The 21,613-nt window shown below is 44.1% G+C and overlaps 1 long non-coding RNA gene across 1 annotated transcript in view; it reads right to left on the minus strand.

The window, feature by feature from the left end:
* Positions 1 to 21,370, minus strand: part of LOC111821108 (uncharacterized) — a 109,793-nt gene extending 88,423 nt beyond the window's left edge. The window contains exons 1-2 of the long non-coding RNA XR_002824581.1: positions 21,178 to 21,370; positions 20,666 to 20,751 (exon numbers count right to left, since the gene is read on the minus strand). This is a non-coding gene — a long non-coding RNA (uncharacterized LOC111821108). The remainder of the gene's footprint in view (positions 1 to 20,665; positions 20,752 to 21,177) is intronic.
* Positions 21,371 to 21,613: the final 243 nt, after the last annotated feature.

Below are 21,613 nucleotides of genomic sequence, written 5' to 3' on the forward strand. Positions count from 1 at the left end.
AGCAGGGGAGGGGCAGGTCCCCCTTTGATTCTCTGCCACCCCCTCCATTCCTTCCTGGCAGCTTCCTTTGATACCATTAAATAAACATGGCTCAAAGCCATCTCTTGTACAAAGCCCTCTCTGATTAATCATTACAAGCTATAATTGCAAACAAATAACTCTAGAAAAAGGAGCAACTCCCAAGCCTACTGTCCCCCAAAATCAGTATCAGGCCATCTTCACCCACTTCAAGCAGGAAGCAGTTGAGCCTTTTTTCTTTGAAGAGCCGCTGACCCACAGAAGAAATAGAAAATGTTAATTAATAACCAAAGACCAAAAAAAGAAAACTGTTGCCATCAACACTCATAGTGATCCTATAGGACAGAGTAGAACTGCTCCATAGGGTTTCCAAGGAGTGGCTAACCTTTTGGTTAGCAGCTGAGCTCTTAACCGCTGCGCCACCAGGACTCCAAGAGTAGAGCTATTTCATTTAGCAAATTTTTTCTTGAAACATAAAAGTTAAAAAGCTTGTTTTTAGATTATTTCAGGAAACAAAGTTTATTCAGTAAATAGAATATATATATTTTAAAATAAAGAGCCCTGGCAGCTCAACAATTAAGCACTCAGCTGCTATCCAAAACGGTGGCAGTTCGAACCCACCCAGCGGCTCCACGGCAGAAATACTTGGCTATCTGGTTCTGTAAAGATTACACTCTAGAAAACCCTATGAAGCGGTTCTACTCTGTCACATGGGGTCACTCTGAGTTGAAATCGGCTTGACAACACCCAACAATAACAACACATTTTAAAACACAGGATACTTCCAATCTATATGATTAGCAATTAATAGCAAGGAAGAAAGAGAGATGAAGAAAAAAGGGAAAGTGGGTAAGAAAGAAAAGAAGAAAGGAGAATGCGATCAAAATAAACAATCATAGAGAGGGACAAGGAGTTATATTTGGAAAAGTACAGAAAGTCCCAAAGAGAGAGGCAGAAAGACAAAGACACTGAAGTTTAACAGGTTCTGAGGTCTCTTACTCTTCGCTCACTCTGTGCAGTTTATTAGATCCAGAGCACGAGCACTTAATCTTTTCAATCCCTGCTGCCCTGTGGCTGCCCTCATACTCCAATTAGTGGGCAAGCCCTGTATTTACACCTCTTTAACTACTCTTTAGCCCTGGTGGCGTTGTGGTTAAGCACTCAGCTGCTAACCGAAAGTTTGGCAGTTCTAACCCACCAGCCACTCCAAGGGAGCAAGATATGGCAGTCTGCTTCCACAAAGATTCCCAGCCTTGGAAACCTTATGGGGCAGTTCTAGTTGTCCTATAGGGTCACTATGAGTCAGAATCAAGTTGATGGCAACAGGTAACTACTCTTTATCCTCGTGTCAAGTAGAACTGGAGGAAAGGAGGAAAGAGAAAGATTAAATTACTCCTACTCTCTTAATTGCCAAGGCAGTGCCAACACTAACCAATCAAGCCAGAGGTAGAAGCAGAAATTCCCTTGTCATTAAATACACATCAGAGATCCCCAACGGATATGCTAAAAGCCACTAAGCAACCTTATCTGGTCAAGCTATAAAGTGAACTGTCACGGAGACTGTTACAGGTCCAGTCCCAATAGCAACTTCTGTCAATGGCACCTCCTTCCCCAAACTGCCCTCACATTCATATCCATTGCCCAGCAACCACACTGCAGGCAAAAAATAATAATAATAATGCCCAATTAAGAGAAGGTTGGGGAAGCCCTGGAATAAGCTAAAGTTGGTAGAAAGGAAGTAATAAATTAGAGCAATTAGCTGAAGGTGGTACAGTGCAGTAGTTACAAGCACAGGCTCTGGAACTAGACTGCAGGGCTCAGCTCTGCCACTGACCTTGGGCTGTATGACCTTGGGCAAGTTACCTACCTTCTCATGCCTCAGATTCATCATCTTAAAAAAGGGGATAGTTAATGGTACCTACATCCTAGGGCTTTTAAGAGAACTAGTTAGTATTACAAAGCATATAAAAGAAGCTCTGGCACATGGTAAGCACAATATGAATATTTTTAAGAAAATAAAAACACCTTCTAAAAAGGAAAGTTTCTTTATGAACCAGTGAGAGAAAAGGTCTGTAGTTTTACTTTGGGTACATGACAGATGCCTAAAAACAACTGCTACTGATGAATAATTTCCACTCTGATAATTCCTGTTCCATATCTTTAAAATATTAACAAGATGCTTTGGCACAAAGATATTACTGCAGCAGTATTTATAAAAGCAAATTATGGGAAATGACCTAACTATCTGACAATAGGGGAAAGCCATGTGAAGAGGTTTCGTGTAGATATTAAGAATCACCCAACAAAGGATTTTCATAGACATGCAAGATACTTATACTGTCAAATAATAAAAGATAAAAAATTAGATTTCCAGTTTCAGCTATTATGGCACAGCTGATATTAAACTAATCCTGTACAGAACAACTACAGATAGTGGGGGAAAATGCAAAAAATAAATGCAGATAGTTCTCAATTTATTATGGGGTTCTGTTCCAATGACTCTGTCGTAAACTGGTTCTGATGTAAGTCAAATAACTTGTTTTTGCTTTTAGTTTTCATTATTATTGCCATAGCCTGCTCTACAGCAGTGTTTTGAACAGTAAGCCATAACACTGAACATCTGCAAGTGAACATCTGAGAATGATAACATCAGCAAATTATGTGCTGCAACGTTGTATGTAGTACACACTACTAATGATGAGATACACAGAAAAAAAGATGGTTGTAAGTGCAGTTCAACGTAACTCGAATACGTCTTCAGTTGGAGGCTACCTATAAATAAATAGCTGTCTGAAGGAATGGGAGTTCAACAAAGCAGACTGGACTTGAGAAACCAAGCTCCTAGAAGAAAGAAAAGCTCAGTGATGTGAGTAGTGTATCAGTGGCTATGGTTTCTGTTCAGGACATTTGCTGATCTGGTACAAGAACATAGAGGTGAAACAGAAAGCAGCAAGTTACAGCCTGTAGCAGCTTTCTCCCTAGACTGAAAATGGAAAGACAAAAACTGGAGCTCAGGGCTACCATACAGGACTCGAGACACCCCTCGAGGAAAACTGAACCAATGTTCTGCAATTTCCCCTCCAGGCATTTGCTGACACCTCAGCCATGCATACACAGGGGTAGGCCCTGGGAATCCAAGCAGAAAGAAGCTGTTCAAAAGACTAAAAAATTAAACAGAGGTTTTGGTAGTTTCACAGTACTGGGGAGACAAAATTTGGAGATCAAGACCTACCAAGGAGGAGTGACCCTAATACACACCCACTCTATGAGTCAGAGCAAATCAGAACTAGACCAGCCTTAACTGAATCAAGGTAATACAACATCCAGAGCATCTACATTTTCTATGCAAAATGCCCAGCATTCAATCAAAAATTACCTAGCATGCCAGGAAACAGGGTCAAATGATTGAAAACCAAGAGAAAAATATAATCAATAAAAATAAACCCTACAAGTGATCCAAATGCTAGAGGTATACATAACTTTAAAAATAAATATGGTTAATATGTCCAAGAAAATTTGGGAGAATTATAACAAAGAACTGGAATCTATGGGGAAAAAAAAAAAGAATTGAACAGAAATCCTATAACTGAAAATACAGTAACTGAAATTAAGAACTGAATAGATGTATCTGATAGCAAACAAGAAACAGTAGAGGAAACACTGGAAGGTATATCAGTAGAAAAATATATTCAGACTAAAACACAAAAAATACAGAAATGAACTTCAGGGACATGTGGGATACCATGAAAAGGTCTAACATATGTGTAGGTGTCCAAGAAAGAGAGGAGAGAGATAATGGAGTAGAAGCAGTATCTAAAGAAAACTGTCCAAGAATTTTCTAAAACTGGCCAAAAACATCAAGCAATAGATTCCAGAAGCTCTCCAAATTCCACTGAGGATAAATACAGAGAATCACATCTATGCACATCATAGTATAATTGCTAAAATTCCAAAGCCAATGAGAAAAAAAAAGACAATCTTGCTTTCAAAGGGGCCACAATAAAACTAACAGATGACTTTTTAACAGAAATTAAGGATGCCAAAAGACAGTGGAGTGACATCTTTAAGGGATTAAAATAACAGATACAACGAGAATTCTATACCCAGCAAAAATATCCTTCAACCATGAAGGTGAAATTAAAGACATCTTCAAACAAACAAAAATGGAGAGAATTCACTAGCAGATCCCCCCACCACACACATACACAAATTAAGGGGAATTCTTCAGACAAAGAAACTGATCTGAAACAGAAGCATGGCTGTACAGGGAGAAATGAAGAGCACCAAAAAGAGTAAATATGTGGATTAATCTAAATTATTACTGACTGTCTAAAACAATATATGGAGAGAATTAAAATACATGACAAGACCTCAAAAGGCAAGAAGGAGGTAAAAGGAGTTAAAGAGTTGTAAGTAGTCTGCATTGTTTGGAAAATGGTTAAAGTATTAATTTAGGGTAGTCTCTAAAAAACAAGATATGCACACATGCACACACGCATATAATAAGCATTCAACTATGCAAAAATACATGTACTAAAAAAATACTAGAAGGAAATATGCCTTTCTTTTTAAATAGAGGTTCTAGTACATGATGGAATGATGGATGGCTGACTTTCATTTTCTTTATACTTTTAGCATTTTTGATGGGGCAGCTTTTTTCTCAGTTAACTGTTTCATGTGTAATTCATATAACATATTCTTATACTTGGGGGAGGTGACAGTAGCTTTCATCTTCTCATAAAGTTTCAAAAAGAACAAATTCCTGGAAAATTGGGCAGAGACCCCATAATCCTGCAGCTAATTATCAACAACATTTATTCTTACAAGTCAAGAATGGTGTTGTTTGCCTGCCAATACAGACCAGTTACATCCTGTGCCCTGGCGAAGAAATGACTGCTCACTCTACGTTTGGTAAGAGAAAAGAAGCACTCATAAAGCGTTCTTTTGATAAGCATGAGGGAATTCTAACTTAGCAAAAAGTATCATTTTTGATAATAATTCAGGTCATTTGCATAGTCTTTCCACAACAAAAATCCAAAGATCTTGCTAAATTAAACCAAGTAACAGTCATCATGCTAGAGATATTTGTACTCCACCTTACAGCAAGAAAAAACTCATTCCCAGAGAAGTAACGCGTATTGTTTAGAAAATAATCCATGCTACACAAAAATTACCATTTTGAAAAAGAATAATATTGGGGCTGATGAAACGAGGTGAGTGCTGGTAGCATGGATGAAAATTAATGAAAACTTTCTGAAGAAGAGTTAGGAAATATTATCAAGAATCTCAAAACTTCCCACTCTCTTTAACAAAGTCATTCGCCTTTCTAGGAATTTATCCCAAGAAAAATCATCCTAGATGTGCTCAAAGATTTACATATGGGAACGTTACCAAAGAACTACTTATAATAGTCAAAAATTTCAAACTAGTTAAACTTCCAATAATGATTTTTTCAAAAAACCCATTGCAGTCGAGTCGATTCTGACTCACAGCGACCCTACAGGACAGAGTAGAATTGCCCCATAGGGTTTCCAAGAAGCTGCTGGTGGATTTGAACTGCCGACCTTTTGGTTAGCAGCCGTAGCTTAACCACTACGCCACCAGGCCTTCCTTCCAATAATAAGGACCGTTGTTGTTGTTGTTAGGTGCCGTCAAGTCGGTTCTGACTCATAGCGACCCTATGCACAACAGAACGAAACACTGCCCAGTCCTGCGCCATCCTCACAATCGTTGTTATGCTTGAGCCCACTGTTGCAGCCACCATATCAATCCATGTCATTGAGGGCATTCCTCTTTTTAGCTGATTCTGTACTTTACCAAGCATGATGTCCTTCTCCAGGGACTGATCCCTCCTGACAACCAATGTCCAAAGTATGTAAGACTTAGTCTTGCCATCCTTCCTTCTAAGGAGCATTCTGGTTGTACTTCTTCCAAAACAATAATAAGGACTAGTTAAATAAATTATGGGACCCAGAGCCTGGTACACAGTAGATGCTCCACAAAAACTTGTTGAGCACAGAATTCATACAAGAGAATATTAAGCAACTATTTAGAAAAAAGATTCCAAAAAATATTTAACGAGATTACTAACTGAAAGGTTGGCGGTTTGAACCCATCCAGAAGTGCCTCAGAAGATTAGCCTGGAAATCTGCTTCTGAAAGGTCACAGCCTTGAAAACCCTATGGAGCAGTTCTACGCTACAAGTCCAGACCCTTGGCCCTCTCACCTGTGTGTTTTCAACCCTTTCCTCACTGATGTCATGGCCTTCAGGCTCAGTCCCTCTAGCCTGTCCTCTACATACATGGGTCACCATGATTCAGAACCAAACCTGTAACAATAGGTTTGGTTTGGTTTTGGAAGATACTAAAGCACATTCAAAATAACCTCAGTACTATTTTAAAGCATAATAATAACCAAAACTACACCCATTGTCATCTAGTCAATTCCGACTCACAGTGACCCTATAGGACAGAACAGAACTGCCCCATACAGTTTCCATAGCTGTCATCTTTACAAAAGCAGACTGTCACATCTTTCTCCCGTGCAGCGGCTGGTGGGTTCAAACTGCTGACCTTTTGGTTAGCAGCCAAGCGCTTAACCACTGCACCACGAGGGCTCCTCATAATAATAATAGCTAGTACTTACTGAGAACTTACTATCTGCCAGGCACAGTCCTAAGTGTTTTACATGTGTTATCTCATTTCATCTAACCTAGCCTCCAAAAGTGTTTCTGGAGAAGGACCTGGCCTGGGCTGAAGAAGACAGAAGGCTGAAACTCTAGCCCTTGTGTTCTGCGCTTCTGCTCAGATTAGATAATAAGGGTTAGTAACAGGATGATGTGGGGTTAAGACACACCCTGAAAGGTAAAGAATAGGTGAGCTTAGGGTGGGGAGGAAGGGAGGGCAGGAGGTCAGCCCACCAACAAAGCAGAGAGTGGAAAGGTGGTGTTACGGAGTACATAGCCAGGGGCTTCAAAGAAGGCAGAGGTTTGGGGATCCAGAATAAGTGGAAGGGAATCCTCTCAGAGATCCCCGTCAGAAACTGAAAAGTGCAACCAAAATGGAGAGAGAAATGGCAGGGGGCCCTGACTCAGAAATATGATAATGCTGGTCCTTCATCATCACTGCCACAGCCTAAGAAGTCCAGACCGTTGGCCCTCTCACCTGTGTGTTTTCAACCCTTTCCTCACTGATGTCATGGCCTTCAGGCTCAGTCCCTCTAGCCTATCCTCCATATCTCAGAGTGATCTCTCTAATAAGACACAAACCTAACTTGACACCATTCCGCCACATACCTCTCCTCACTCCCAACCCTTCAGTGGCTCCCCCTATGCCTAGAGGGTCAACACCAAGCTCCATAATGGACACTGAGTCCTCCCTGCTCAATCCCTGCTTACCTCTCCAGCCTCATCACCTGGCAACTTTCACTGAGAACTCGGTATTTGCTGGGCCCCATGCTGGATACTGGAGACCCAAGATAAACAAGACAGAGCGCAAGGACGAACAAGACATGGCTCATGCCCTTAAGAAACTTAAATGTCTGTGAGAAAGAGAGACACATAAAGGGATTGTTGGCAATCTAGGTGAGCAACGGCATGGAAGCACAGCTTGGGGTGTTTAGGGAAGGCCTCTGGAGGAAAGAAATAGGAGTGAACCAAGCGAAGGGCAAGGGAGGGCATTCCATGCAGAGGAAACAGCAGAGCAAAGTTCTAGAGCAGCGCTATCTTACACTGATGAAAATGTTCTAAATTTGCGCTATCCAATATGATAGCCGCTAGCCACATGTGGCTACTGAGCACTTGACATTGGGCTAGTACAAATGGTGACTGAATTTTTTACATTAATTTTTAATTAATTTAAATTTGCATAACAACTACCCCATTGAACAGCACAGTTCTAGAGCATTAAACTGAAGGTAATGGAAAGTGAAGTTAGATAGTGATCTGGATTGAACTGCATCCCCCAGAAAGATATGTTGAAGTCCTAATCTAACTCTGAATGTGACTTTATTTGCACATAGGGTCTTTGAAGATGTTATCAGTTCTGTTAATATGAAGTCATACTGCAGTATGACGGGTCCTAATCCAATATGAGTGGTGTCCTATAAAAGAGAAAAAGAAACATTGGGAGAGACACAGGAGGCAGATGGCCATGTGAAGATGGAGGCAGAGATCAGAATGCTCTACAAGACAAGCAATGCCAAGGATCACAGGCTGTCACCAGACGCTAGGAGGGGGGCACAGAACAGATTCTCCATCAGAGCCCTCAGAAGGAATCAACACAGCCAACACCTTGATTTCAGACTTGTAGCGTCCAGAACTACAAGACAAATTTCTGTCCTTATACGCCACCCAATCTGTGGTACTTTGTTATGGCAGCCCTAGGAAATTATTACATATTTGTAAGCCTTGAAGTTGAACATGATGCTCACATTGTTGTTGTTGCTAGCTGGCATCGCTGAGTCAGCCCCGACTCACGGTGACCCCACGCACAACGAAATGATGTCCGGTTCTGCGCCATCCCCATGACTGGTCGTGGATCAGACCGTTGTGATCAGACCAACTGTATGTAGCTTTGTGTACCTTCCGTGCTATCTGCTGTTACTTCCCCACTGTCTACCTGACAAGCCCTGCCAAACCCACACAACTCCACCCATGTCTCAGCTCTCCCTGAAGACTTCTGTGGCTGTTTTAGACAGTCTCGCCTACCTACTATTTCTAGGAAAGCATCACTGTGTATCATATTTATATGTTCACATGACACTCCTCCACTAGACCCTAAATTCCTTGTCTTATTTGTTGTGGTATTCCCAGCCATTGGTACAATCCTGGCACATGGCAGGAACCCAATAAATGCTTGAGGAATAAATTGTCAGCAAAGTAGGCTAGCCATGATCGGGGTGGGGGTATTTACCTCTTCTAACAAGGGTGCGAGACCCTAACCTAGATAGTCCTTAGAATGACAGCTCTGTCCAGGAGCTCTGGAAAGGCTCTCTTGAACACCCTGAGCACTCTGTGATGATTGTCAATAGCAGGCCTTGTGGGTGGCTCCATTTTGCCAATGGTTCTTAGAAACCAGAGGGCTATACAGAGCAAGTGACTAGGCAAATTTTAAAGGCGGCATACCCTAATGATCAAGAATCAGCCTTTGGAGTTAGCCTAAGTTTGGATACCAGCTCTGCAGCTTAGCACCTGCGTATCCTTAAGCAAGTTGCTGAAATGTGCTGAGCCTCAGTTTCCTCAAATGTAAAGTGGATATCCTTATCTGCCTCTTAGAATTGTTTCAGTGGAATGGCTGAAACACTCAGCACAAGGCCAGGCACCTAGTAAGCTCTCTATAAATAGCAGCTACTACTATCAAAACAATTTGGAACCCTCCTTTTGAGCTACCCCATGGCCTTTGCAAATTCCTGAGCCCCTAAATAGACTCTTCTTGGTGCTCTCTGGATGCGAGGAATATAATCCAATCTCTGACTCACATAGTGTTACCAAAGTTCTCCTCAAGTTCCCAAGAGAATTTTTATTTTAATTCCCTCTAACTTTAAAAATTAAACAGTCCTTAAAACACTTGGGGGGTGGCAGGGGTAAGGAAGGAGACCATGAAATCCAACAAGCAGCTTTTAAAAAGGTTACAAACTGATTGAAGAAAGAAAAGGCAGCTGGAGGGGGTGAGAAGGGGGGATGGAGACAATCCCCTGAGTTTCTGCTATTATTGAATACCCCAACTCTCAAAGCAGCCAGGCCGCCCCCTCCTCCACGTGGGCTAAGCTCTGTTAATGAGAAAGCGGAGCTCTGCCTACATTACCACAATAATGATTTCCCTGTTGCATTTTTACGTGCCTGCCGCTTTATCATAGCAGAAGTAGACATATATTTTCAATAAATCCCTTCTCTCCTTCCCCCTCCCCAACTCAAGCCCTCCCAGTAAATGCTGTTCCCTCTGCACCCTCCCCCAACGCAATCCCAATCCTGGAGCACAATGAGTTCCACTAATCAAAACAGAAAGAAAAAGAAAAATGGAAAAATCACAGCTGCTGGAAAACAGCATTCGCTACAAGTCAAAGCCCTCCACATTTTTTCTGCAGGCAGCATTTACTTCTTCAAGGACACACCACCCCTCCCCTATCAGAAATCTTATGTAGAGTTGCTCAAAGGGGAAGGAGGAGGGGGCGAGTGAAGAAATCTAATATTCACTCGTTTTCCTATTTTGACTAAGCCAGCACAGACAGAAATATAGATAAGGCTTGAATAACTGATTTAACAAAATGTCACTTATTAAAAGGGCTGGGGGATGGGGCGGTATTTGCATTCGAGAGCTCCACTGAAACCACCCTAGCAAGGCCAAGACAGACTAGGAGGAAGTTAACATTTCTCTAGTCTGGTCTCCTTCAGCAGTGCAAGAACTGGACCTGGTGGCACAGAGCGGCCTGGATTTCTCCCTCCAGCAAGAACCAATGCGGAGAAAACCAGAGGCAAGAAAACAAAAACAAAGCTGATTCTTAAGTAAGTAAGCATTTATATAAAACGTCAGCTAGTCCCAGGCTCTGTGCTAGGAGCCGGGGGTACAAGCATGAGTGATGACCCAGTTCTGCCCTCCCCAGGCTCCCAGTGTAGAGACACACCCAGTGGTAGGAGTGACAACAGCAGCCCTGTGAACCAAGGGCTCCAGGGGTCCAAGCTGAGCCCCTGGAAGCCCACGCCACAGCCCCGGCACAGGACCAGGCACACAGAGCACTCAAAATATGTAAGGAATGAGCGTCTGCACAGTGAACTCGTTTGAATTCTATACTGGCTTCGAAAGAAACTCAGGTTCTTCAAAAGGAAGAAAAAAAAAAAACTAAACTCACTGCCACAGAGTCTATTCCAATTCATAGAGACCCTTTAGGACAAAGCAGAACTGCCTCATAGGGTTTTCAAGGCTATAGATCTTTACGGAAACAGACTGCCACATCCTTCTCCCACGGAGCGGCTGGTGGGTTCAAACTGCCTACCTTTTGGTTAGCAACGGAGGGCTTAGCCACTGCACCACCAGGGCTGCTTTCAAAAGGAAACAAACCAAAAAAACAAAGCCCGTTGCCGTTGAGTTGATTCTGACCCACAGCAACTCCATGGAACAAAGGAGAACTGCCCCATAGGGTTTCCAAGAAGCGGCTGGTGGATTCGAACTGCCTGCCGACCTTTTCGTTTGCAGCCATAGCTCTTAAGCGCTCTGCCACCAGGGCTCCGTTTCAAAAGTAAAGAGGCCCCTAAATGCCCTTACCTACTGTGGTTCCCCCTGAAAACTCCTCTGCTCACAAGCATTCACCCAATTAAAGAAGAAAAGTTAACCAGCCCCAGTACTTCAGAATCAGCCTCATTACTGGTACCCTTGAGTTGAATTTTAAGGGAGTTTGGTATCTCCCATTGTGATGACAACAGAGGGAACTCAAACGACACTCCTATTAAAACTCCTTGGTCATCAACACACCCCCCCTTTTTTTTAAATCTCCTTTCAAATGAGTTAGATTAGGGGCAGCTTCCCCAAGACCAGGAGAGGCCCTCCAGAGCAGCCTCTGTTAAAACAAACACCCCTAAAGGCCCTCAAGGAAGGATTATTTTCAAAGCAGCAAACTGCTCAGGGCTCAGTTATGTCCAAACCCGGAACCCGGGGGCTAAAGGCCACAGCATCTAGAAATTACCACTGGACTGGCCGGGCTTCCTCCACTGATGGGCCTCAGAGAATGGGCTGGGCTGAGAGAGGAGGTTGGTGGGGAATTGCTCCCTAATTTGTTAAAGTCAAGACTTGGCTTTCATTAGGAGGCAGCCTTAGAGCTGTGTGCTCCAGAATGACAGAGCCAGACGATTCAAGTTTTTTAAAAATGTAATGCCCCAAACATGCTTATATCATCTGAGTATTTCCAACTAAAGGCACTGGGGTTATAAGCCCAAAATTCCCAGATGATCTTAGTTTCCAAGATATCTTGCATACATTCTGTACCACATTCTTATTTAATACTGTATATGTATATGTATATAAAAAAAAAAACCCATTGCCGACTGAAACCGAACCTATAGGACAGAGTAGAACTGCCCCATAAGGTTTCCAACGGGTGCCAGGTGGATTCGAACTGCCGACCTTTTGGTTAACAGCTGCAGCTCTTAACCACTACGCCACCAGGGTTTCCTCAATACTGTACAGCATTATCTACTTGAAAGTGTACAAAATTTGGAGACTATTCAAATTCTACCATTAAGCCTGGGCTTTGGATGCTGACTGGACATGTGACTTTGGGTTAATCGTTCAATTTTTTCAATTCTACTTCTTGAACCTCCGCGTCCTTAGCTGCAAAATGAGAGCAATATCTACCTCCTAGAGTTGTTGTGAGACATAAGTGAAATAAGACATGCGGAAGAGGCTTTGGAACTGTAAATTGCTAGGTAAACGCTAGTTATTTCAATGACGGCATCCATTTCCTCTCTCTCTCTACCCCTCTCGATGAAACCAAATTGATGTCAGCTCTATTTACTTTTCAAAACCAACAACTTGTGTTTATCATACACATACAGGAAGAAGTCCCATTATCCACGACCCAAACCCAACCAAACCCACTGCCATGAACTCAATTCCGGCTCACAGCGACCCTACAGGACGCAGTAGAACTACCCCATTGGGGTTCCAAAGCTGTAAATCTTTATGGAAGCAGACTGCCACATCTTTCTTCCACAGAGGAGCTGGTGGGTTCGAATCGCCGACCTTCTGGTTAGCAGCCAAGCGCTTTAATCACTGCACCACCAGGACTCCTTCATTATCCACCAAGATCTCCCTAACTGCTAAATCTGGGTGATGGGTCCAAACAAGTTCATTACGTTTGTCTATTTTTGTGTATGCTTCCAGTTTTTTCACAATAAAAATTATTTTAAAAATCAATAAAGCCTCACTGTCCTAGGTAGAGGCCAGGAGTCCCGTTAGTGAACAACACCAGATGTCTTTTAAAACTGGAAATGACTCTTGAGCAGGCACAAGCAAGGGCTAACGACTGCTTTTGGGTAGACTAGCTTAGGAGCCCTAATGGCACACCAGTTAATTGCTTGGCTGCTAACCAAAAGGTTGTTGGTTCAAACCCACCCAGCGGCTCTGTGTATTGCTGTGAGTCTGACTCAAGGGCGCATAACAACAAAGCTTTATAGAGGAGTCCCTGGGTATGCAAACAGTTAACGTACTCCGCTGCTAACCGAAAGGCTGGAGGTTCAAGTCTACCCAGAGACACCCTGGAAGGAAGGCCTGGTGATCTAGTTCCAAACATCAGTCACTGAAAGCCCTATGGTGCACAGTTCTACTCTGACACACACAGGATCGCCATGAGTTGGAATCAACTCAGTGGCAACTGGTTAGCTTTACAGAACAGTCCTCATTTGCAAAACAAATACTGGATGCAAATGAAGACTACTAAAACCATCAGATCACAGCCAGGTTCGTTAGGGAGGTTCAAGGTTCCCCTGCACCCAGTTCACACAATTCTGGAGGAAGGGGGAGACAAATCAAGTTCATTTGGCCTTTTGGGTGAGGAGGTCTCAAATTCTGAATTAGGGACTCAGTTTGACCCCGTATTTTGAACCTGTATTGAGACTAGCATTTCACAGCCAGCATTTCCGATGCCAGTTCTTCAACAAGAGCAGTTTCACCCAAGGGACCACAAAGAACTTGAAAACCCCAAATGGAAAGCAGCTACAAGAAAGGAACAACAGTGGGAGTGGAGATGGTGAACAGAGTTTTAGTAGAAGCTTTGGGAAATTAAGGGGAGTTTTTCATTGGTGGACAGGTTTTATATCTGAAAAGGGGATCTGACTGAAGATCAGTTCACCCCGCTGCTGCCTGTGTGCCATGCCTCTTACAGTTTACCTAGCACTTTCTGTACATTAGCTGATTCAATCCTCACAACTCTAAGAGGATAGGAGACAGATGGTATCACCCTCTTTTTTACAGATGCAGAGACAGGCTCGGAGGCCGACTTGTCCGAAGCCTTCAAGCAGGACTAGACCCTACCCCAGGTCTCCTGACTCTTCCTCACCCAGAGCCTCTCAACCCACCCCCCTCCCATGCAGACCCCACGGCTGGGGGCCACCAAAGCTGGTGTGTGGGATACTTTCATGAAAGACAGCCAGGAAGAGGCACAACCCTTTGCCAATTTTTTTCTTGGAGCTTCTTGCTCTAAGCATATATGACAGTGCCTACCAACTTTTGAAAAGAGCTGAAAAAAAATCACAAAAGTCTTTTTCCAACCATAGTTTTCAAATCAATCTAATCCTAGGCCCAAATTACTTTCACTGAAGATTCTTTTCCCCAAGCGAGAGAATCTACTCTTTGCTCTGCGCGGCTCAGTAATGCAGTCAAATGTTCAGAAAAATGCAGTACAATCTCTGATGCAGTCTTAACCCTTGCAGTCTCGGCTGGTGTCAAGTCCTGGGTCCACTTGATACCAGCCTGGAAAGGCAGAACATCTGGTAGCCCTGGGCAGGTCTCCCTTGCCTCCCTAATCACCTGCATCTTGCTTCTTTTCTGTCATCTTCTATTATGATGGAGGAAGTGTCCCTCCCCAAGCAAAGGCCAACCTTCTCCAGGGCTTTTGCTCAAGTGACCCAATCCATTTCTCTTGATCCATCACTCCCTCTCCATTGATCTTTCTCATCAGCACACAAATATATCCCCCTTAAAAAATAAACTTTCCTCTATGCATGTCCTTCTAGCTCCCACTCCATTTTTCTGCCTCCCTTTGCCAAAAAGTTGTCTACATATGCTATTCCCAGTTCCTCGTCTCACACTCCCCTTCCAACCCTCACTAGTCTTGCTCCATCACTCCACAGAAAGTGCGCTTTGCAATGTCTCCAATGGCTTCCATTTTGCCAAATGCAACGGTGACATTTCTGTTCTTATTTTATCAACCTCATTTTCATTGGTTGTCAGGTTTAATAGAGTCTGAACCTGTATTTTGAACCTATGCTGACTGAAACTACCACAGTTATACACACACACACCACTTCATAATGCCTCTCTCCTCTCTCTCCAGGCTCCTTAGTCAATCTCATCCAGTCTCATGGCTTTAAATACCTCCATGCTGATGGCTCCCACATTTTTATCTCTTGCCTGGCCACTCCTCTGGCACTGGACTGCTGTAATCAGACTACCTACTTGGCATGTCCACTTTGAAGTCTCCCAGACATCTCAAAGTTAGTGGTACCCAAGCAGAAATATCTTGATTCTGCCCCCCTCCCTCTCCTAATCTTCTCCATCTCAGCAAATAGCACCATCTATCCAACTGCTCCAGCCAGAAACCTCAGTGTCATCCTAGATTCCTTCTCCCCTCCCCCCCACCAAATCAGTCAGCAAACCCTGTCTGTTCTACCTCTAACATGCATCTCACACCCTCCTGCTCCTCTCCATTCACCTCCTGTCATGTCCTCATCTGGCCTGCTGCAACAGCCTCTTTACTGCGCTCCCCAATTCTATATCTGCCCCCTCCACTCTATTCAACACTGATGCAATCCCTCTTTAAACATGAGTTGGGGCATGCCACCTCCCAGTCCAGATTTTCTATGGCTCCCCATTACACTTCAAGTAAATTCCAAACCTTACCAAGGCCCACAAAGCCGTACATGATCATCTCATGCTGCCCTCTCTCCCCTTTGTATAGCCTGTACCTCTTTTTGTTGTTATTGTTAGTTGCCACTGAGTCGATTCCGATTCACGGCGACCCCATGTGTGCAGAGTAGAACTGCTCCATGGAGTTTTCAAGGCTGTGACCTTTCAGAAGCAGATCATGGGGCCTGTCTTCCGAGGGGCTTCTAGGTGAGTTCAAACCACCAACCTTTTGGTTAGTAGTCGAGCGCTTAACCATCTGAGCCAACCAGGGACTCCTTGTACCTCTTTTCAGTTCCTCCAACAGCCAAAGTCCTTCTGCACAGTCTCTCTTCTTTCTGGTGCTGTCTTCCCCCACCGCACCCCTTTCCAAGCCACTTTAGCTAAGGCCAGGCCACTGCTCCCTGTGGTTTCGTCAGAGCATTTATCACATTTTGCAATATATATTTCTTTATATGTCTGCCTCCCTCTGGACTGTAAGCTAGAGGGTGGGGAGTGGGGAGGGTGGGTAGATAAAAATTAACAGCTGCCGTTGAGTTGATTCCATGTGTATCAGAGTAGGGTTTTCAATGATGATCCTTCAGAAAAGAGCCCTTGTGGGGCAGTGGTTAAGTTCAGCTGCTAACTGAAAGGTCAGTGATTTGAACCTGCCAGTCGCTCCACAGGAGAAAGATGTGGCAACCTGCTCCCATGAAGATTACAGCCTTGGAAACCCTATAGGGCAGTTCTACTCTGTCCTATATAGAGTTGCTATGAGTCGGAATCGACTCGACAGCAAAGGATTTGGGTTTTTTTTGTTTTTGTTTTCGTTTTTAAATCTTTTGGAAGTAGATGGCCGGGTCTTTCTTCAGAGGCGCCAAGGGAGATGATTATGTCTTTTAATTAACCATATATTCCCAGAGCCTAACACTGTGCCTGGCAAACAGTAGGTGCTCAACAAGCAGCTGCTGAATATATGAATGCATAAACCAGCGCCGCTTAAGGCATGAAAATAAGTGCTACCTAGCTCTACGAGCCCAGAGTTATCATCGCCATTAATGCATGCAGGTTCTTTTCTTCCTTCTTCCTCTATCAAAAAAAAAATTTTTTTTTTAATGTTGCTGCACAACAGTTCCACAGCTCAGCATATCCCATCCTATCGTCCACCTGTTGTCTTCCATGAGGAAAAAGCAAAAATCATCTGCTTCCTCAGTAAACTCAAATTAACCAAAAGACCCCATAAGCAGCTATCCTGAGAACTTAAAAGAGTCTCAGAAAATCTCAGAGGCTTTTTGCTGTGTATTTTCTTTAACCCAGAAGAAAAGACTTATTAAGAAAGCCATGTGTCAAGCTCTTGCCACTAAGACTATCTTGCTGTTGTTGTTAGTTCACACTAGCTCCAACTCATGGGGACCTTATGTATAACAGAGCCAAACACTGCCCAATCCTGCACCCTCTTCACAATCATTGGTATGTCTGAGGCCATTATTGTGGCTATCGTGGACTATTCTATTCTTTAAAAATGCCACAGCCCCCTTGTTGAAAAGCATGCCCATAACTAGAATCCAGTTGCTCTTGTCTCCCTCTCCCCACAAAAGAAATCAACTATGTTTCAGTGTCGCCTGTATTTCATTGGTTCCCCTACAACACACAAATTCAGAAATATCATTATTCCACAAGATCCCAATCCTCCCCTCCTCCTTCAACCACACAGTTTTATGAGGACAGAAATAAAATGAGCTGAACTCCACTGTCTTTAGAGCAGGACAATCAGCATCCACTTATACTGCCCGGGTTAGTCTAAGCCATGTGTCTGGATCCTTACTTTCCATGTCAATGTTCAAAGTCAATAAAAACATCAAGAGCTTTTCCAAAAAATGCCCATGGTGAAATATATGATATCTCAGAAGTGACAGTAATAAAATATCCTTACTATAAACTGTACCACAAATACACAGCCAAATCCCAATTACCCACATGTGAATTCTCCACAGAAAATGGGTAAAGCCACGCTGGGTTTTCTGGTCTCCCACTCCTCCCCAAGGCTACCTCCTTCTGCTACCTAAGCATAACAGCTCAGTTAACCGTAGACTTGACCAAACATAATTAGACAGGTGAACCAGCTGGCTAGAGGGGAAACTTCCAAGATGAACTGAAATTATTTTTGGTGTCTGGGATTACACACCCCAGTAATCAACCATACACTTGGGAATCAACCATACACTTTTTCCCCCAAGACTGTGGCAGCCTTTTTCTTGCATTTGACAGTCAAGATTACCAGGCCGCTCGAGAGTCCTCTTTGGAATGCCAACATACAAATCCACTCTCTCCATGAGAAGACAAAAACAGAAGTTAATTAACTCACCCAAGTCCATGAAGCAATTTGGCCGTTGGCCCAGGAAGAGACTTGTCAAGACCTCTTGAGACCTCTTTCCACAAGACCTTAGTCAGAGTCAGAGAATTTCAGAGCTAGGAGGGAACTCACGGATGAAACCATGCATTAAAAAAAAAAAAAAAAACTGAAGCCCAGAAATGGCTACAAATTGGTACCCTCTCCTTTTCTTCTTTTCTTTCCTGTGACACATGCCCCCCCGCAGCCTTGAGCACTGAACCACCTTAAAAGTTCTTCTCTGTCACTTTACAAATACTGTACCAACTCGAGCCAACTACTGAATGGAAGACAATTTTAACACTTCCTGATTAACCAATTTTATGGAGAATCCTTACACTTTCCAACAAACCAATGCTTTTGATTATTATGACCAATCTTCCCAGCAAAGAAAGAGAAAAAGAACATTATAAATCAGCTTCTTTGCTTTTGTGACCATACAGTTTCTTATACAAAACAGCAAAGAACACTACAGTCTGTCCCCTCTTTTATAATTAAAGCTCCAAACTCAACAAAAACCACAGGCCCTAGCGGGTTAAAGGAGGCAAAACTGAGTACTTTCCACACACTTCATAGAATAACTGTTTTCACAGCAAGCTCACATAAAAGCTATGTGATATTAACACATGCCTGCTATGTGGAAGCCTGCTTACCAAGCTGTGAAAAGACCCATGTTTACTATGGAACCTGTGAAATTAATCTTCACAACGCCTATAAAACAGAAGGGAAACGTTCTTTTTGAGATGTCAAGCTGGCTTCTAAACAATTCGTTGGCAAAAACGGACATGTCTAAAAGGGCGGGGCTCAAAGAGGTGTGCCATTCCGGGTATCAATTCCTATAAATCAAATCCTGACAATCACCACAATGTTTTAAGAAGAGTGAATTATGATTCACGGGCCTCCAAAGCTTTATTACCACAAGCACATTCTCCACAGAAGAGGATAAAAAACCACTGTGCCTTGATTAATGGCCAAAGCAAGACAAAATAAATCTGATAAATATAAGAAGAAGGGGGAAAAAAAGAAACCTGAATAACTGCACTCGGCTTCAAGGTTAGGCATGTAAATAATTCCACCACCCTGGGATAAACACACATAAAGATTTCATTTACCCTTCCAGCATATACCAACCAGACTCAGATTTTCAGCTGGTAAAAACAGTAGCTAATTTGTTTAACTAATGCCTAGTTAGGAACATTCAATAAGTGGGAATAATATTTAATTTCCAACTAACTCAACTCTCAAATTGCGGAATATCAAACCCTCAATCTGGAAATCTGATGACGGGGGGAAAAAAAGAGAGTTTTTTTTGTTTTTTTTTTTAAGTCATTTTTTCCCTGATAGAATTCAGCCTGTCTACAGAACTTGGAAAAGCTTAACCAACTTTGGTTGACCCCGCTGCTTTGTATTTACTCCCTGACATCACTAGGTTCGACCCTCCAACCCTCTTGGCAAAGTTAAAACTCCAGCACAATCAAAGGTGGGTACCTGAGAGCCAGGACTCAAAATTCATCTGCAGAAATCGGCAGGTTGGGGACCAGGTCACAGAGGAAACGTGAGGCAAAGACTGCTGGTTAACTAGTTAAGTGCTGAGTACTCTTGCTTGTTATCCTTCCTGGGATCATCAAAGCCACATTTTCCATCACCAGACTCCTTTCTTGAAAGGGTAAATGATGCAGAAGGTTGGTACCAAGTGGACAACTAAAACTCCTTTCTTAAAGCACTCCTCTGTGGCTTGCGGAAAAGTGCACCAGGGCCGGCTTTCAGGTGGCATTTTTTAAAGAACTCTTCGGCCATCCCTGGATCCGTCATTCCTAAGCATGACTTCCATGCACTTCACAAGCACAGTCCAGGCCACGCTGTTAGCAACCCGCTTCAACACGTTTCACTTGCCAAAGCTGCGTCTAGTATGGGATGAGTTTCCACAAAGCTGGCTCTATCAGGCCGATCGAAGGCAGACGGAGGAACCAGAAGGCGTTTTCTTTTAACCTAAGGATGGCAGGCGCACATGCTACATACAGCCCAGCGCTGGCCAGAGGCTGCCCGCCAGGTGCTCTCTGCCTCCGCCGGTGAACGAGTGGGTGTTTTTTGTTTTTTTGGTTTTTTTTTTTTTTTTTGCTTTTCTCTTTAAATATCTATTTCTCCAGACCACCAGCAGTAACTTCCCAGTTCCCAAACTGAAGTTAGAGGATGAAAGGGCAGGTTTATCTCCTTACATACTCCTTTTCTCCCATCTGGGTGGCCACACTAACTTCTGGGGGGTACCGAGCCCCCACAGAGCCCGCAGAAGCATATACACACACATATGCATCATGTCAAAAACCCCAAAAGGCACATCCCCAGGGTTCTGCGGTTTCTTAGCTGGAAGAATGAAGGCTTTATAACATCACAACCTTCTGTTGCAAGCCCCACTACTGCCACCCTTCAAGCCGGGGTTGCTAATGATAGTGCCCACCTCACTCCTCCCCCTGTACTGGGATGCGGTGCAGCCCAGAGAGGGAAAAGGACAGAAGGGAAGCAGGGAGAAGAAGGCCCCGCTTACATACTGAAAGTAAAGAAGGGGGGGGACTTTTCCTTCTCCGTCCCCCACTTCTCCCCGCTCCGGTCGTCTCACGACCATCCTCCAACTAATTTTTTTAAAATGAAACTTAATAAGCTTCTTGCCTACCTTGGCTGTCTCAGCAACAAGTGCATGGGCAATCCGAAAAGAAGACCGGTCTCCGTTTGAGGGGTTAGATGGGGAGGCGAGCAGAGCTGATGGAGTAATTTCAATATTAATTTATGTCAGAGCCGCCTTCTCGCAGCGCTACTCACTTACAGTACTGCCCTCAGCCAGTAAACAAATATCGCTCCGCCAGGAAACATACTCCGCAGATGCAAGCCCCTCTCCCCAGCAGGGAACCTGGTCCCTCGTCCCACTCGCCCCAAACGGCGTGCTCCTCCAACGCCACCCTGGAGTAGGAAGCTCCAAGCTGCCGAAGCACCAACCCACCACCGCCAACACCACCCCAGCCAGAAACTTACTCGGTCCGTCTACGCCTCCACCCTCCCTTCAGGAAATCTACTCTCCATATGCATTCAGACTCCCCGCAGGAAATCTGCTCCCCTCCTCCCCCCTCCTATATACAAGCACCCCTCCCTCTCCTCCTCCCCGCGTGCCCTCCCCGGTCAGAAACTTACTAGCTAGCAAGCGTGCAGGCTCTCCCGATCCAGGAAACTTACTCTCAGATATAGCGCCCGCCAGCCCCCTTTCCCGGCCCTGCTCCCCTTCCTGCCCTCCGCCGCAAGCAATTCCAAACTCTCCGCATCCAGACACTCGCCGTCCCCGGTGGAAATTTGCAGCGCCGGGTTGCGCGCGTGCACCCACCCTCCCCTTCAGGAAACTTACTCCCCATCTGCATGCACCGCCTCTCAGCCATCGCTTACAGGGAAGGGGGTGTGCTGGGGAGACAGAAATACATATGTATCTCTCGCCCCTCCCCCGGCCGCAGCCCACTCGGGGCTGAGCGGCGGTAACCTGGCCTTACCTTTTGCATTGCTTCCCACCCTCGCCCCCCCTCCCTTAACCGTCCTAAGCCGCTCCCCGGAGCCCCCCCTTTTTCACCCATTACCCACC

Source organism: Trichechus manatus, unplaced genomic scaffold (assembly GCF_000243295.1).
Source record: "Trichechus manatus latirostris isolate Lorelei unplaced genomic scaffold, TriManLat1.0 scaffold00065, whole genome shotgun sequence".
Lineage (NCBI taxonomy): Eukaryota > Metazoa > Chordata > Mammalia > Sirenia > Trichechidae > Trichechus > Trichechus manatus.